The 6,000-nt window shown below is 43.6% G+C and overlaps 1 pseudogene; it reads left to right on the forward strand.

Moving 5' to 3' along the window:
• LOC125532718 (putative F-box/FBD/LRR-repeat protein At4g03220) overlaps positions 1 to 5,757 on the forward strand; it is a 46,271-nt pseudogene extending 40,514 nt beyond the window's left edge.
• Positions 5,758 to 6,000: the final 243 nt, after the last annotated feature.

Below are 6,000 nucleotides of genomic sequence, written 5' to 3' on the forward strand. Positions count from 1 at the left end.
ACTTACATAGCGCACTAGGTGCAACAATGCAGGATCCGTCTCGTGATCTCCGTTGGCAACTCGGGGTGGTCTACCATACCCTTCACGTCTGGGGTAGAAGTGGAACGAGTGACAGTTAACTCTAGGCGACAAGTGCCGGAGATGAACTATAGCCTCTCGAGCAGCTAGTTGGATGGCTTGAAGCTCAAAGGAAGTTGTCCTTCCGGTGAACCTGTAGGGGCGCTCGGGCTCTAGACCCCTACCGTAGATGTGTACAGTGGCCCAGAATTGACGGTTCTCACCGCTCATGGGTCCTTGGTATACAACATATTCTGGGGGCTCTTCTAACGCATAGGCACGACGGGAGAGGTTTGCGAGTATGGTCACAAAGCCTCCAAGGTTGGTTGCTGTGGTCTCATTGTGCACGACAGGGCCAGGCATTGTGGCTTGGTTTGGGGTAGAGGCTGTGCTGTGCTGTGTTGGGACTAGTGTGCCCCTTTTTATAGGAAAAAGGGGACGGAGTCTTCCTTCGCACGCTTGCGAGAAAGGACTATTTAGGGGCCGGTCACTGGCGCATGAGTGACAGGTTAGGTTGATAGGTTGGGCACCGACTGCCAAAAAGGTGTTGGGTCACTGTGTGGCTATCTTGCACAAGAAGCTTGGCTGGGGTTTGGTTATGGTTTGGTGGGTTGGTTTGTCTAAGTTTATAGGCCCGGCTAAGATAGGATTAGCCAATGGTCAGCCTGGCTCTGATACCAAGTCTGTCACGACCGGTTTTCCGGACATAAATTTCCAGAAAATGGCCGTTGTGCTCACTAGCCCCAGGATTACTGTTAGCTGATGAGGCACCAACTTGTTACAGAAATTCCAAGCAAAAGTACAAAATGTGTAGTACAAGACCATTGTGGCCTATGAGTACATCAAATGGTTTTCTAGTGGTCGATGGCGGAAGCGGTTTGTGAATCATCAGTGTATGGGACTCCATTTCCCACGGGAACAGCTGACCAGGTTAACTCCTATCTTCGCGAGGCTGCTATCACCGTTGCTTAGTTTCCGGGGCTGTCACCGCAACGCTCCTCTCCATGCAGAAATCTGGCCAAGACAATAGCCAGGGACAAGCCAGTGAGTACTTTGAATGTACTCGCAAACATTATGAACACTGGGATAATATAATTGATAATCATGCACTGAAATATTCTATGATCACATCGTCAGTCACAAATAAAATATTTTTTATGCATGCAAGCAGGTTATTTATATGCAACATGAATAAGCAATAATAGAGTGAAAATAAAATGCCGCAGTCAGGCGTCTGAGCGACACCACATAAAGGGCTTTTAAAAGGAATGCCACAGTCGGGCGTCTGAGCGACACCACATAAAGGGCTTTAAAAGAAATGTCACAGTCGGGCGTCTGAGCGACACCACATAAAGGGCTTTTAAAAGAAATGTCACAGTCGGGCGTCTGAGCGACACCACATAAAGGGCTTTTAAAAGAAATGCCACAGTCGGGCGTCTGAGCGACACCACATAAAGGGCTTTTAAAAGAAATGCCACAGTCGGGCGTCTGAGCGACACCACATAAAGGGCTTTGAAATAAATAATCACAATGAATATCCAGGAGGTAGAACCATCCCAGGGATACTCAATAATAAAATTAATGCAACGGGTTAGTCTATTACAAAATAATAATCATGGGCCTCACAAGTAACCAGTCGATATCCAATTTTGGTTTAACAATATCTCCTTCGAAGACCGACACTAAGACCAACACTTGACCCATCCCAGACTGTAATCCTTAACCATGGACACGGCTATTCGAATAGGTTTAATCTCTGCAGAGGGTGTACTCTTTACCCACGAGTAACGGATTCCTTTAGTCCATCGGGACTAATTCCGTCTACGGCCTTTTAGTTGAAAACACGCCTAACTTGCACACACCAGCTTAACTCATCGGTGTCTGGAATCACCCACGACACTTGTTAAGCAAAACTCTAAGTGGGGAGGCTACAACCTCGCGTAGCATGGGATCAAATTTATATCGCGCGCTCTAAGGGGTGGCCTCCCCTCTCGGTCTCAACCGGAAACACCCATGCCCCCGGACCAGGTGGCATGCCTACCGGCTACAACCGATATCTTCCACCATGGCCTCTCTGTACGGTGTGTGCTTGAAAGGGGTTGACGACTTACTGAACCATACCCTACCTGCGGCAGGGACAAGTGGTAGTACATAGCAAGTATGGGGGTTACTGGAAACAAGACTCGGTCTACGGTCGACTCAGGAGGTTTATAAGTTCCCTGCATGACATGTAAACAAATATATTTCAATCAACAAAATCACCACTCAATATACCTTACCATGCCATACCGGACATAACTGTCCCGACGGGGACCGGCGCCAAGCTCACTCCTACCCAAGGCAGAGGCTTTCCCGGATTCCTTTCCGGCATGCATGCAAGGCACATGAGGATGATTACCATCACAAGTATATTCATTTCCAACAGCAAGGAAATCACTAATATGCCTCATGCAAATGATCATATCACATGAAATAACAAGCTCTCCGATATAAGGTGGTGTTATAAACGTGTCAACTAACACACCAAAAATATTATTCCGAGGTTCAGAATGCTTGCCTTTAATGGTGTGGAGAGGTGGGGGTGCTCTCCAAATTTTTTGAAAGCTTCCTTCTCTCCCAAAAATCCTATTTCCAAAAATATGCAAATAACACATATTTCAAAAACAGTACAAAAAAGTTGTTTGGAAAATCTTCAAATAAATCTTAAAATAAACTAGACAATATTTGAGAGATGTAGGAAAAAGAATTAATTCATTTGGAGTTATATTTAAAAAGTTATAGGCAGTCAAAGTTGTGGTCAAAATCTGTTATTTAAAATAAAACAGAAAAGAAAACGCTTCAGATAGAATACGCTTTCGGTGTAGGGTAAACGTACTGGGGGAAATTACGCCTTCACTTAATCCCACATGGACAGGCACGGGGTCGCTGACAGTGGGTCCAGAGGGCCCACTGGTCAGGTTTGACTAGTCTATCCCTCCCTCCTCTTCCTCTGCCCCAAAAGCTCTGTCGGCGTCGCTGTAGGCTGCCAGGGCGGCTTGGCGCGTTGCTGTGAGGGGGATAGCGAGTGGCGTGGCTCTGCAGAGCGGGCCAAAACCAGGGGGGGCCAGCGTGTCGGCTCGGGCGCGGGTCGTGCAATACGCGCGCTCTGGGCGCGTCCCGTGCACGCACTGAATGTGCTCGACGAAATGCTAAAGCATGCTTAGAGGTCGCGGTTGAGGTTGGGAAGAAACAGGGCTAGGTTAGGGATAGTGGGGCGATCAAGGGACAAGGTGGTTAGGTCTGGAGACCAAGTTCACAATGCAAATTCAAGATCATGTCAAATCTGGCCATGCTCTCCAGGTGTTTGACAAAATGCCACAGGTACCTAGGCTCTTCTTGGGGTGGCCAAATTCTCCAGATCAGGGTCTCCTTAGATGCAAGAGAGAGTGGTGAGGTTAGTTTGCCAAAAGTAGAAACTTGCTAGTGCAAGTTTTGCAGTATTTCAATTCTGGACAGGAAATAAATGACATTATTTCATGAACCAAAATTAATCCAATGGGTGCATGCTCCTGGATTTAGGGGTTTGGTAGGGCTGTCTACAAGTAGGGGAAATCACAAGATCATTGGAGCAAATTTAAATAGGGTTGTAATAGAAATCACAAGGCTGGACCAGAATGAAAATGAGGTTGATTCACTCAAATTTTTCAAATAACAACACAGGGTTTTTGCATAAAGTTGAATCATATGCTACTACCAACATCCCATAATTTTGGTGGAGGCCAGAAAGAAATATTTAAATGGGTTGTAGTGCAAATTGCACTATGGACCAGAGAAGGAAAATTGAGTGTAGAGCTCAAAATATTTCATGAATACAAGATATTTTTGTACAAAAGTGATTTAAAAACATAACATGACATCTCCAAATTTTGGTTGGAATTTTAAGTGAATTTATCAAATGGTTGTAGTTCAAATATGGCCATTTAACCTTGAAAAACCATTTTCAAGAGAGTAAAGATCAAGCAACTTAATTATTTAATTATTTATATTAAATAAGGGAAAATTTCTCTTGAGAGATTAAATATGTCCAATGACATATTTGAAAAGTTTTCTCTTTGGGAAAAACTCATCATAACAGGGAAGGAAATGATTTAAAAATCAAAATGGAGCTCAGAAATTCAAATTTTTAATTCCTGGCAAAAATTTTAATTTAATAAAACAAGGCCAAAATTTTGGGGTGTCACAGGGGGGAGATGCCCTGCCGCCGCCCCTGTTGGCCATGCTTCACCCAGCAGCGCTACAGGCGGCGGCGAGGGTGAGGAAGCCGGGGAAGAGAAGCCCGACGGCGACTAGGGTTTTCCTTGGCCACCCACAGGGGAGGACGAGGGGGTTACGATATGCCCAAACCATCTCAGACGATGTTGGACAAGTTTCTCTTCAGTCGGTGCCACCCCATCTCTATCACGTATATAATCATTCCGGACCCACTCCTTTCTTGTGTGGCCACATATTCATCTCAACATGCGCATCTCTGTTACACCTAGCTGTTGGACATGTCGCCTTTTAGCTGGCCAACGTTCAGCACCATACAACATCACGGGTCGAATTGATGTCCTATAGAACCTGCCTTTTAGCTTTTGAGGCACTCTCTTATCATAGAGAACGCCAAAAGCTTGGCACCACTTTATCCATCCAACTTTTATTCGATGACTCACATCTTCATCGATATCACTAATGTGAATTTGACTGCGCCATAAAATAGTTAGGGTATAGGAGATAATACTAATATAATAATATACTTGGACGTGTTTTAAAAGATCGCATCAATGCGTAATAATGGCCATAGGTCAATTAAGATCTCGTTGCTGTATAATTATTAAAACTAGATGATACTCCATACGTTGTTGCGGAAATAGTTTGCAACATATTTCAATGTGATTTGTTATATGAGAATATTTGAAGTAATAATATAAAAAACTAAAACTAAAAATACATATGATTTATTATGTTTGATTACTATATAGTTGTGAAATGTTTATTAAATATATATAGCATAATAGAATGAAAATTCATGTTTGCATGTTGACATGGGTCTTTTTTTCATGCATGTCATGATGAAGTGGCTAGCTTGCATGTTGAGAGACATATGATAGTGGGGTGGCCTTTTCTCATGCATGTTGTGTGATGATGTGGCATGCTTGCATGTTGAGAGAAATAGTTAATGGGGGCTAGCTATTTAGATATAGAAGATAAGTTGCTGTATAATTATAGAACAATCATATTCTCTTCAGTAGGTTGGCTTTATACTAATTTCCTGGATTTCTGTAAATTTGTTCAAGACATATCTTAAATATCCAGGCTGTCCTACAATTTCTAGTTCCATCTTTCTTATTTATGTCATTCAATCATATCTTATTGAGCTGATATGCTCCTTGCTTCAGGCACAGACTCTGTGCCCATCAGGTTGTGTTTGTGATTAGCCACCAAGCTGGAAAGCCAAAGAACTCGCGCTGAATTGCCTCCGAGAAGTAGAAGTTTGTAACTTGATAGGAACTGAACATGAAGCTGCTCTTGTAGAACGGTTATTCGTTTGGGCAACAGTGCTACAAAAGATGACTAACTTTCCATTGCTCAGTCGCTGAAAGCAAGGCCAAGGAGTTCTGCCAGATGCTTCAAAGCTTCTCTAGGCCAGAAATATCTATGAAGGGGCAACATTTTGCCTAATCTACTCATACCAAAGTTTACCATGGACCGATCTTGTCGGAAACTCCAGGTGCACCGCAGGGCCTCCTAGAACGCTTTGCAAGCTTGTTTCATGTGCTGGTGCTGGTACCTGGTGGTCATTTTGTACTTCTCATCTCGGTATAAATTGCACTACTTGTGAACTTCAATGTATAAGTTATACTAGCAAATATGCCCGTGCGTTGCAACGGAAGACAAAAAATTATGGCTAACCAAATAAGTATG

This window comes from Triticum urartu, chromosome 1A (assembly GCF_056163025.1).
Source record: "Triticum urartu cultivar PI428250 chromosome 1A, HENAU_Tu73, whole genome shotgun sequence".
Lineage (NCBI taxonomy): Eukaryota > Viridiplantae > Streptophyta > Magnoliopsida > Poales > Poaceae > Triticum > Triticum urartu.